Source organism: Portunus trituberculatus, chromosome 33 (assembly GCF_017591435.1).
Source record: "Portunus trituberculatus isolate SZX2019 chromosome 33, ASM1759143v1, whole genome shotgun sequence".
Taxonomy (NCBI): domain Eukaryota; kingdom Metazoa; phylum Arthropoda; class Malacostraca; order Decapoda; family Portunidae; genus Portunus; species Portunus trituberculatus.
This window is the reverse complement of record NC_059287.1, coordinates 8,453,221-8,466,210: the sequence shown is the minus strand read 5'-3', so window position 1 is coordinate 8,466,210 and position 12,990 is coordinate 8,453,221. Positions and strand designations below refer to the sequence as shown.

The following is a 12,990-nucleotide window of genomic DNA, read 5'->3' as shown; positions in this document are numbered from 1 at the left end:
GCACCGCTGGGCAGCTGGCAGCTGGTTCAGAACTTCTAATGCCGGTCCTTTGAGTGCCCACACCAGCTGCATGGCCATCTCAGGGCGACTCCACTGGCGGGCGCTGGCCAAGAGCTCGAACTGTGTCTTATACGCTTCCCAAGACACTGTTCCATCGAACTCCTGTGGTCGGCGCCTCGTCCCGTCCTTCAGCCTCCGTGACGTGGAGCTGGCAGCAGAGTGGTGCGACTTTACTGAGGCTGGCGGGGATGGTGGAGGTGATAAGACGTTTACACGAGAGCGTAGGGGAGACGGTATCACCTTGGCCAATGGAGAAAGGCTGTTTAGGCTTCCGTGACAACTATTATCCTCCTCCTCTTCGTCACTCCCCCCCTCAGCCTCACTAGCACGCCCACTTGACCGGGACAGCGTGCCTTTATGCTGAGAGAGTACAGGAGGCACCTGTGCCGCCACAACCTCATCCACATATCTCCTCAGTTCACTAGCCGCTTTTTCCACCTCTCCCTTCACCTGATCCTTGGTGAACACTTCACTTAACACCTCGTCTTTAACCCGTGAACACTCCTCCTTCACGAGCCCCACAACCTCCTTAAATACACGGTCTACACTGCTCGTCACCGCTTGCAACTCAGCATGCTGTACCTCTCCCTGCGCCTTCAGGGCACTCATAACATCCGCTAGTGTGATTTCTTTCGCCGCCATGCTGACTTAATTACTGTAAGGCACCGTAACTTAACACAACACGCAGCTTACCATGGCAAAACACACTGCACCGTCCGCCCGCCCGCTGCTCGCCTCCACACACGCACACTCGGTAACGCACCGCGACGCACACAGTTAGCACTTAACTCATCCCACTCCTGACACCACTGTAACTTCACCACCCCGTGGGCCGTCACACTTACACTTTTAGGGTCCGGTGCTTCCTGCATACGTGACGGTAAACTTACCCTGCGGCGCTCCCTGTGTTCTCCCCTGGCTCCCCTCAGAAGGCGGGTAGTAAAACACACTGTCTTGTCGGCTTCTGGCCCTCTATTCTCCGTTTCCCACACTACACAGTAGTCCTACGCTGAAGCTTGGCACCCCGGGCCTCTTGTCGGCCCTCGGAAGGCTTCTTGACGCCTCGCTCCAGCTTACAAAAGCACACACAAGTACAGGAGGCAGTCTCGGCGACGCGTGGGCTTCTTCTTTTTACCAGAGCTCTCCCGCCACTCTCTCTGTCTCCCAAACTGTTCCGCCACCAATCCCAGGGCTGCTACATGTCACGTGATACTCCCAAGCCCCAGGATAGGCGGCCGGCGAGGTGACGTCATCTTCCACTTCCGCTTGATCTTGATCTTCTCGTAACAATATTGTGATAAGGGGGACCATATACGCGATATATATATAAGGTGAATTTTTTTTTATATTTCCTTCAAATTCTTTAATAGATACCTAGTTAGGTTAGGAGAGGTTAGGTTAGGTTATTGGAGGGGAGGGGAGGTTATGTTAGGTTAGGTTACGTTGTGTTATGTAGTTTAGGTTAGTTTAGTTGAAGTTAGTTTAGGTTAAAGTACGAAAGGTAAGGTTAGGTCTGGTTAGGTTAGGGGAGATTAGGTTAGATTAGATTACTTTACGTTACCTTAGGTATCGCGTATATGGTCCCCTCCTTCAACCCCCGATTCCCCACAGGCCCCCAAGCTTGTTGAGTATGAATTAGGTAGTTGACTTAGTACCAATGTGGAGTTATTCTTGTCGACTTATCACACAAATCTGATGGTCAGATGAATAATAATTCTGAAGGAGTTCTTAGAATTTTTTTTTTAAATTTCAACAATGTTTCAAATTTTGTAATAAAAATTTGCAATAGTAGTATGAATAGTATTTCTTTCTTTTAGGTTTTGCATGCTGTGAAAAAAAAAAAGAAAAACTACTCCACAATGAGTGACTCTTCCGAAGATTCAACACCACCAAGGAAGAAGAAGACCAGTCTACCTACAGGGCAATTGTATCGTCAAAAATGGCGTCAGGCGTGGACAACAGAACCACTATTTGCTGGGTGGTTAAAGAAGTCAGCTAAATCAAAACCTTCAAAGGATTTGGCCTTTTGTACCATATGCAATGCTGATATATCTTGTGGGAAATCAGAAATTATGAGACATGCATCAAGCCAAAGACACAAAAATCTTTCCATGCAACAAAAACAAAGTAAGAATTTAGCTTCCTTTGTTCTTGAAAATGATCCTATTGAAAAAGCTGCTCGAAAAATTGAATTGAAGATTTGCTCTTTCCTATCTGAGCACTATTTATCCATATCCCTATGTGAACCACTTCTTATGCTCCTTAAGAGTATGTTCCCTGATCAGACTGCATTAAAAAGAGTATCTTTAGGAAAACAGAGGACATCAAACATCATTCGACAAAAATTTTTAGGGTAATGGATGCGATTTTAGGGCGATTTTGAAGGAGGATTTAGGGTAAGAAAAATAATCCTCGTGGAAACCCTGGCCTCACTCACACTCCAGTTGCTCAGACTTGCTTTCTTAATTTCAAGGCAAGGCAAGCGCTCCTTTTATCTGTTGACAGTTATTGACAACCATGCTCCAGTCACATCGGACAAATTAATTTCACCCTTCACAAAAATGGCCAAACGAAAGATGGACAACAGGAGCTTTCAAGACAGGTGGGAGGCAGATCATCTGTTCACGTATGTAAAGGACAGACCTATTTGTCTTGTGTGCGGAGCTAACGTGGCTGTAACGAAAGAATACAACATAAGAAGACACTATGGAACAAAACATTATGAAAAGTACAAGGATCTGGACGTAAAGCAGAAGCTGCAGAAGTTGGAGATCAAAAGAAGTCTGGTTTGCCGGCAGACTATGTTCATGAACGCAAAATAAAAAAGTGAAGCTGCTGTAAAGGCCAGCTTTACTGTGGTGGCAGAGATAGCAAAATCAGCCCGGCCCTTTAATGAGGGAGAGTTTGTCAAAAAGTGCATGGTCAAAGTTTGCGACATCGTGTGCCCAGATAAAAAGCAAGAATTTTTAAATGTGAGCCTCAGCAGAAACACCGTGGCTCAGCGCGTGTGTGAGCTTTCCACTAATCTACATGAACAACTAATAAAAAAGGGAAAAGATTTTATTGCTTACTCTCTTGCTGTGGATGAGAGCAGCGACACGTCTGATACTGCCCAGCTGTCAATCTTCATCCGTGGAGTAGACTCGAACCTGTGCGTCACAGAGAAACTTTTAGGATTAAAATCCATATATGGCACCACCACAGGAAAAGATATCTTTGAAGAGGTATTCAAATGTATCACTGAAATGATCCTGCCTTGGGATAAACTTGTGGGACTGACGCGATGTGCGGTCAAAAGAGTGGATTGGTCGGCAGGATTCAGAAGATGCGGGAGGAAGATTACAGTTTACCACTGTATCATACATCAGGAAGCGCTCTGTGGCAAAGCTCTTCAATTGGAACATGTTATGAGCTCTATAAATCGAGTAGTCAACTTCATAAGAGCCAAAGGCTTGAATCACCGGCAGTTCAAGTCTTTTCTGGAGGAGTTGGATGAGGAGGTGAGATGACCAAGCAGAGGAAAAGTACTGAACAGATGTTTTGAGCTACGTGAGGAAATCTGTCAGTTTATGGAAAACAAGGGGAAGGACACAACAGAGCTGAGAGATAAAAAGTCTGTGTGAGCTTGCATTTCTGTCTGACATTGTGAGCCATCTCGATGTACTTAACCTGCAGCTTCAGGGACGGGACCACATCATCACAGACATGTACGCAGCTGTGAGGGCCTTTAAAACTAAGTTGTGTCTGTGGAAGACTCAGATGTTGCAAGGAAACTTGGGGCATTTTCCGTGCTGCCAAACCATGGCAGAGCAAATTTCTCCTGCCATGCTGCCTAGCGCACAGTTTGCTGACAAAATCAACGCGCTCAGCGCCGAGTTTTCCCGGCGATTTGCAGACTTTGAGGCTCAGAAAGGGAGATTTGAACTGCTCAGTTACCCGTTTGCGATCGACGTGGAAAGCGCACCAACCAGCCTCCAAATGGAGCTAATTGAACTCCAGTGTAATGACGTGCTCAAATCAAAATATGACTCTGTTGCTGCTGCGCTGTTTCCATGTTTCCTCCCCGACACAATGCCTGAATTACGCACCCAAGCTGCTCAGATGCTCTCAATGTTCGACAGCACATATCTATGTGAACAACTGTTCTCTCTGATGAAGGTGAACAAAACACCTCACAGATGTCGACTCATTGATGAACACCTTCACTCCATCCTGAGGCTTTCCTCAGCTCAGAGCCTGACCCCAGACATTGATGAACTTGCATCTAAGAAAAGATGCCAGGTATCTGGCTCAGACCAATATGCAGAGTAAATCAGAGTGTAGCAAACTGAGCTTGAATATATCTGTTTCTTATGCACTTTTTCCTACTGCAAGGCAGGGTCTGTTAATAGTTGAAATGTTGGATTTTTATCAAATGACATTACTATTTTTGGTTCTTTTGTTGTTGGCTTTGAAAAAGGTTTACTTTAAAAAGGAACTTGAAAGGATACGGGGAGAGACATACTTTATTTATTTATTTAAATAAGATATGAATACCAGCTTCTGTATTTAAGCAAAACTAAAGTTTGTTTCCATATGAAAAGGTTAAACATTACATATCAGTTGCAGTTAATTTTTCAATAAATATTGAGTTTGGCCCGTGACTTTACTTCACTGCATAATTTTGGCCCACTGTGAATTTGAGTTTGACATCCCTGCGCTATGGCAACAAAGCTCCAATTGATTACTAATTTTACTATGTACAAAGTCCTTAATGCTACTCTTGACATAGCCCAGAGTGTACTCAGTGCCAGGGTCCACTGTGTCGTCTTGAAGGGCACATTAAGCAAGGTGGTCTGTCTTTTCATTTAGGAGATACCCACATGAGAGGGTATCCAGATGAAATGAACTGTGGCACCAGCAGCTTCTAAGGTGTGAATGAGATCAAGACACTTATTAACTAGATCACAGTCCATGGGGGAGGTAGACTGAAGAGCATACAGTGCAGCCTGACTGTCAACAAAGAAATAAACATTCTTATGGAGAGGCACCACAATACGGATTGCCTCCAGAATAGCACACAGTTCTGCTCTCTAGTGGAAGACATGTGTGCAGGGATTGGATTTTAGCTTTCTAGTGCCGCAACATCAAAAGGTCATTTGGCGCCGCTACAATACTTTAAAAAGACAGAATAGTTAAAAAAAAAAGAACTAACTAAAAGCAGTTAAAAGCAATACAATAGCTAAAAAAAGAAAGAAAGAAAGAAAAATAAAAAAAACTTAAAATACAGTAAAACTAAATAAAACATTAAAAAAACATAATCAAATAAATTTCACAGCTTTGGGAGAAGGCCAGCTTCTCCGAAAAAACGAAAAACATCAAGGCCTTGGGCCAGGCACTCTGGGCCAAGGACCTTTGAGATATAATAGACACCGCTATCTCTATCGCGACAGCGGTAGAGATAGCGGTGTCTTAAGTCAGTCAAACTGGAGCACTCCACTAGTAGGTGCGGCACAAGGCAGTCATCACAGTAAGGTTGAGGGTCCCTGGTCAACAGGTACCTTTGTGTAAGGTACGTGTGGCCTATACGCAGTCGCGCCAATAAAGTCTGTAAACGGCGATCCCGGACATGGGTGTATGTCCATTGAGGGATAGAGGAAGTAGTGATTTCTCCCATTTTCGAGGTTGCGACCCCCGTTAGCCATCTCCTCTGCCAAATTGCTGCAACCGCCACACGAATTAAATGAAATACATCTCGAAACGGAACAGAGGCAGGAGATGGAGCGCGACTTGCTGCCTCTTTAGCGAGGCGGTCTACGTGTTCATTCCCAGGAACACCAAGGTGACCAGGGACCCAACAGAACCCAACACGATATCCTCTTCTGGTAAGTAGATATAGCCACTCTAGGGCTGATAAAACCAATGGGTGAAGGGAGATAGTAGAAGAGAGAGCAGTAAGACCACTGCGACAGTCACTAAAAATTGTAAAAGATGAAACCGGAAGAGTAAAAATAATCTGTAAAGCTAGGACTATGGCAGACAGCTCCGCAGTGAAGACGGATGCCACTGAAGGAAGACTGCCAGACCGATAAAAAGAGAGGAAAACCACACTAAACCCAACGCCTGATCCCAGTAAAAACTGGGATATCATCAGAATGGATAAAAAAAAAAAGTGTTTATAAAACCGTGTGTGGGTCAGAGCTGGCAAAAAATCCTTCTTGCCATCCATGGCAGGACGGCATAATGAGATAACAGGAAGCTGCCAATAACCAACTCGTGGGAGCCGGAAAGAGTACACAGGAGTGGGGTCGATAGATAACTCTGCCATGAGATTTGCGACTCGAAGGCTAAAAGGTTTAGGTAAACTCGGTCGAGTGACATGCGCCTGCAAGCGCGAGTCTTGCAATATTGACAGACAGGGGACAAAATCAGGAAGACGGTGGGTGCGAAACCAATACCGGAGCATCGAAGACTGGCGCCGGAGGTCGAGCAGCCAGAAACCAGCATCCACTATAGTCCTGCTCCTCCAACAATGTGGATTGGGTGCGGCTGTGTTGGGGAATTCCCGCTGTACAGTGGTGCTGCATGTCTCATAGCCAGCGATGCAGCAGAGTTCTAATATTAGTAAAACTTTAGCAAATATGGTCAGCAAATATACATACGCATTTAACCTTAGTATAACAACGTATGAGAGAACAATAAACTTATTATTGATAATATATTCATAAGCCTGGCAAGAAACGTGGCATATATATTTTACAGTGTAGCTAAAAAAAATAACATACTTATAAAGAGGTTTCCTTGCGGTTTGGGATGGGTAAATAGTTCCATAGTTATAATTTGATTATATCGTGAAGGAAGGTACTTTAAAATAAGCTGACATAAGTAAGAAAAAAATCTACATTCAAATCCTCACAGCAGCAACACCAATCACGCCCGCCATCCATACAGGTGATGGGAGGTCAGCTGTGTCCTTGACCAGGAAGAAAGAGAGGGGGAGGAAGAGGGAGGGGTTAGAGAGAGGGAGGAAGAAGGAGAGGGGGAATAGCCAACGAGGGATTAAAGATATGGCACGCTGTACTCCCGCTATTTCCCATGGGGGCCGCATCCAATCCAAATTGTTAGACGAGCAGGACTATAGTAGGCTAGGTATTGGAGATGTCCGAAATGCACCTGTAGCCAAGCAGACCCCAGTATGATGCACGGAGTCAAGCATGCGTAGCCGTACATCCGTTGCGGATGAGTAGATCTCACAGCCGTATTCCAGCTTGGGAAGTATAAGTGTACGGTGAAGAAGCAGCAACGTGTCCCTGTCCACACCCCAAAGGTGTGACTTAAAACCCGAAGAAGGGATAATGCCTGCCTACAAGACGTCTTAAGAGAATGGAAATGGGGAACCCAGGTGAGACGGTTGTCAAATAAAATGCCAAGATATCGAGTCGCCTCAACGCATGAGAGGCGTCTATTGGCTATATATAAATCAGGGTCTGGATGTACACCACGGTTGCGACAAAAATGCACGGCTACGGTTTTCAAGGTGGAAAATCGAAAACCATTTATGTTGGCCCAACCAAACACCCTATTGATTGCCAGTTGGAGCTTGCACTCAATCAGAGACATCCTAGCAGCAGCAGAAGAGATGCACAAGTCGTCCACATATAAGGAGCTATGAATGCCATCTGGGAGAGTATCAATAACACCATTTATGGCGAATGCGAATAAGGTAATACTAAGAATACTTCCCTGTGGGACGCCATCATTTAGAGCAGTAGCCTCGGAGAGAAAACTCCCCACTCGAACCCGTAAAAGACGTCTGGATAAAAACTGCTGAATAAAAATAGGAAGGTGGCCACGAAGGCCAAAATTAAACAAGGACTGTAAAATGCCATGACACCAAGCCGTGTCGTAGGCCTTCTCCAGGTCAAAAAAGACTGTTACTTGATAGTGGTGATTAGCGAAGGCCTCACAAATAGCAGACTCTAGGGATAGAAGAGCATCAGTAGTAGACCTCATCTTTCGGAAGCCGTACTGTACCGATGACAAGTACTTCCCTCTCTCCAAGTACCACATGAGTCTTATATTTACCATCTTTTCTAACACTTTACAAATGCAGGATGTCAAAGATATAGGACGGTAGTTCGTAGCCTGAAGATTATCTTTCCCAGGCTTCGGAAATGGAAGAACTACTGCAACAGCCCAAGAAGATAGAAAGTCACCGTTATGCCAAATCATATTATAAAGATTTAATAAAAAAGTTAAAAGCACTGTCAGACATGTGCAGCAAGAAGGCATAAGGAATATCATCTGGACCAGGAGAAGAGTCATGACACTAGGACAAAGCAGTCCGCAACTCGGAGGCAGAGAAGGGGACATTATAAGACACCCCTCCAGTGGAAGAAAAATTTATGCCAAGAAATTCCATTCTCTGGCGGTGACGTGCGCCTGGGACTGCAGGATGCCTCCGGGAAACACTGGCAAAGTGCTCCGCGAAGAGGTCGGCGACAGTCCTAGGGTCTGCCACCGTCCGCCCAGCAGACAACAAAACTGGTGGGGAAGGAGCAGAATACTTTCCAGCAATTTGGCGGGAGGAGTGCGGACGTTTATGGAAGAGACATAGGCTTTCCAAGAGGCTCTTTGTGCCTCTTTCAAAACGCGGCGGGATACGAGCTCGGCAGCGTCGAAAAGCTTCCAGACACTGTGGGTCCCCACGATGTCGCCGGAGACGAGAGAAAGCTGCCCGTTTCTCTTTCACAGCGTTAGTGCATGCTGCGTTCCACCAAGGAACAGGACGCTTAGTAAAGCGACCGGACGTTCTAGGGATTGTCTGAAGCGCTACTGAATGTAAAAAATCGGTAAAATAATCAACAGTCTCAGCACAAATAGAAAAGTCAGCCAACGGACGGATAAAAGAGCTAAGATCTGTGAATTTGCCTTATCTAAAACCCAGCGTGGGGGTCGGGACTGTGGCTCAGAGTTCACAGATTGTAATAAAATTGGAAAGTGGTCACTACCGTGTAAGTCCGGTAGGACTCGCCAATTAAAATCAAGGAAAGAATTAGATGTACACAGAGAAAGATTGATAGCTGTAAAAGTCCCAGTAGTACTGTGGAAATGTGTAACATCCCCAGAATTTAAAACCTCCAATCCCTCATCCTCAATAAAAGAACCGATTAAAACCCCATGAGGATTACTAGCTCCATCCCACAATGGGTGACAGCCGTTAAAATCTACCAACAAGGGGAAAGGCAGAGTCAGCTGGTGCACCAGGCCGTCAAGAACACCCCTGGAGACAGGAACCCGAGGAGGGAGATATAGACTGCAAATAGTGTAGGATCATCCCATAAAGACCTTAACAGCAACCACCTGAAGGGGAGAGTTAAGTTGCAGGGGGACAACAGGTATATCCTGATGGACTAGAATAGCTGTACCACCGTGGTGGCCCTGTTCGGGGAAAGGAGTGCTAAAAAAGACATGATAGCCAGAAGGACTAGAATAAGTACTATCACCTAGCATAGTCTCTTGTAGAGCTACACAGGCTGGAGAGAACTCCGACAGTAAAGCTCGGAGTTCCCCCCACAAGGCGCGAAGGCCTCTACAGTTCCACTGTAGAAGCTTGAAGATTACTATTTAGGTGCAGTGGACGGGCGAGCCTTTTGAAGGGCTGCCCGTGACTCACCTGACCAGAAATAATGAAGCGACGAGAGGACACCGGGAGTTGCGATGTGCCGGGTCATTGGACCGCTGCCTTTCAGCCTACCGGTGAGTGATGCGAACCATCATCACTCCTACCGGTCATCGGAAGATGAGGGTCAGGCTGGACTGCACTTTTCGACACAGTGGGTCCACGAGGGACGGCTGTGACAATATCATCGGACGTCTCCATGCTAAGAAGCCCAATCTGAGACAGAGGGTGTCACAGGAGGCTGAACAGAAACTACTAGAGCTACCCTAGCAGAGCAGTCCCTGGAGGACTCACGATTATGTGCACCGGTAGAAACCTCAGACTGCTTAGGCTGAGCTAAGTCTAACGACTCCGCAGAGCCGCGGTGCCGTTTGGTCAGGCCCTTCAAAGGCTTAGGCGATGCAGGGGGCAAATAGCCATCCACTACATGGGTGACTTTGGTCAAGTCCGTATTATTCTTGTCACTTCTAAGAGATGACTCAACCGAGTCATCGGACAAAAGGGCAAACCTATTGGCCAAATGAACAGGACCACCCGCCCCAACAGAGCGAGAGGTAGCAGAAGTTGTCGTCTTCGGTCCGGCAGACTCAGTTGAAGAACGAGCGCCCAATGAAGCATAGGATGTCGCACCAGTATCATCCTTCTGGTGGTACAGGAGTTCGCGGCGGGCACTACCAAGGCTGATGAATTGACTGTTAGCAAGCTGTAAAATATCCTGCTCCAGGTGATACCTAGGGCATCGCCTGGAACGCACCTGGTGAGCATCACGACAATGGAAACAGTAAGCAGCAGCATTGCAATACTCCTCAGAATGCGAGTCTAGCGCAGAGCAATTACCACATCGAGATGCTTCCTTGCAGGAGTTTTTACCATGGCTGTACCCATAGCATGAGAAACACTGAAGAGGGCGGGAAACAAAACGCCTCACCCTAAGATTGATAGGGCCGATATGAACACGGTCAAGAAGGGTGGAACCAAAAAAGGTGAGAAGGACCATATTGGAGGAATTCCTCATATTAGTCACCTTTTGGACTAAGCTAGGACACATAGCCAGTATTTCCTCCTCAGGAAATTCATAGAGATCCTGACTGTACACACAACCTTTACTATAATTAAAAGTAGGATGAGCCTTCACGGTCTCAAACATGCTGTCAGTAGGGCCTGCGTAATATCTTTAGCTCGCACGAGCACCCCCTTCCCGTACTTCTCCAGATTCCCCTCAGGATGGATGGATGGATGGATGAATTTTATTATAAGGTGCCGCAACATCTCTGGTCATTTGGCGCCTCTACGATAATGTAAAAAGACAAAATTGTTGATAAAAACAACTAAAAGCAGTTAAAACCAATACAATAGCTAAAAAACTAAAAATACAATAAAACTAAATAAAACAAAAATACATATAATGAAATAAAATAATATTCATAACATTGGGAGAAGACCAGCTTCTCCCAAAAAAATAAAAACGTCATGTCCTTGGGCCAGACACTCTGGTCCAAGGACCTTTGAGAGATAATAGACACCCATATCTCTACCGCGACAGCGGTAGAGGTAGCGGTATCTTAAATCAGTCAAACTGGGGCACTCCACTAGTAGGTGCTGCACCATAAGCGGCACCAGGCAGTCATCCCAGTAAGGTTGAGGGTCCCTGGTCAGAAGGTACCTTTGTGTAAGGTATGTGTGACCTATACGAAGTCGTACCAATAACGTCTGTGCACGGCGATCCCGGACATGGGTGTATGTCCACAGAGGGAGTGTGGAAGTAGTGATCTCTCCCATTTTCGAGGTTGCGACCCCCGTTAGCCATCTCTTCTGCCAAATTGATACAACCGCCACTCGAATTAGATGAAATACATCTCGAAACGGAACAGGAGCAGGAGATAGAGCGCGACTTGCTGCCTCATTATAGCGAGGCGGTCAGCATGTTCATTCCCTGGAACACCAACGTGACCAGGGACCCAACAGAACCCAACATGATATCCTCTTCTGGTATGTAGATATAGCCACTCTAGGGCTGATAAAACCAATGGGTGAAGGGAGATAGTGGAAGAGAGAGCAGTAAGAGCACTGCGACAGTCACTGAAAATTGTAAAAGACGAAACCGGGAGAGTAAAAATAATCTGTAAAGCTAAGACTATGGCAGACAGCTCCGAAGTAAAGACGAAGGCTACCGAAGGAAGACTGCCAGACCGATGAAAAGAGGGGAAAACCATAAAAAAGTGTTCTAAAAACCGTGTGTGGGACAGAGCTGGCAGAAAATCCTTCTTGCCATCCATGGAAGGAGGGCATAATGAAACAACCGGAAGCTGCCAATAACCAACTCGTGGGAGCCGGAAAGAGTAGACAGGAGTGGGATCAATGGACAAATCCATCATGAGGTTTGCTACTCGAAGGCCAAAAGGTTTAGGTAGACTCGGTCGAGTGACATACGCCTGTGAACGCGAGTCCCGCAATATTGACAGACAAGGGACAGAATCAGGAAGATGGTGGGTGCGAAACCAACATCAGAGCATCGAAGATTGGCGCCGGAGGTCGAGCGGCCAGAAGCCAGCATCCACTAATAAGCTAGGAATTGGAGATGTCCGAAATGCACCCTTAGCCAAGCAGACCCCAGCATGTTGCACGGAGTCAAGTACACGTAGCCGTGCCTCCGTTGCAGAGGAGTAGATCTCACAACCGTATTCCAGCTTAGGAAGGACTAGTGTACGGTGGAGCAGCAGCAAAGTATCCCTGTCCACACCCCAAGAGGTGTGACTTAAAACCCGAAGAAGGGATAGTGCCGTCCTGCAAGACGCTTTAAGAGAACGGAAATGGGGAGCCCAAGTAAGACGGTTGTCAAACCATAGCCCAAGATATCGAGTGGCCTCCACACATGAGATGCATCTATTGGCTAAATATAAATCGGGATCTGGATGGACGCCACGATTACGACAAAAAATGCATAGACACGGTCTTCGAGGTGGAAAATCAAAAACCGTTCATGTTGGCCCAACTGGACATCCTATTGATCGCCAGTTGGACCCTGTGCTCGATCAGTGACATCATAGCAGTAGCAAAAGAGATGCACAAGTCGTCCACATATAAGGAACTGTGAACGCCATCTGGTAAAGTATCTATAACACCATCTATGGCGACTGCAAATAGAGTAACACTAAGAATACTTCCCTGTGGGACGCCATCACTTAGAGCAGTAGCCTCGGAGCTCAGTCAGACATGTGACGCAAAAAGGCATAAGGAATGTCGTCTGGACAAGAAGAGTCATGACACTG

General features: G+C 46.3%; 1 pseudogene; it reads left to right on the top strand.

Annotated features, from left to right (window-relative positions):
* Positions 1-1,387: 1,387 nt before the first annotated feature.
* Positions 1,388-5,274, top strand: LOC123512452 (annotated as a pseudogene).
* Positions 5,275-12,990: the final 7,716 nt, after the last annotated feature.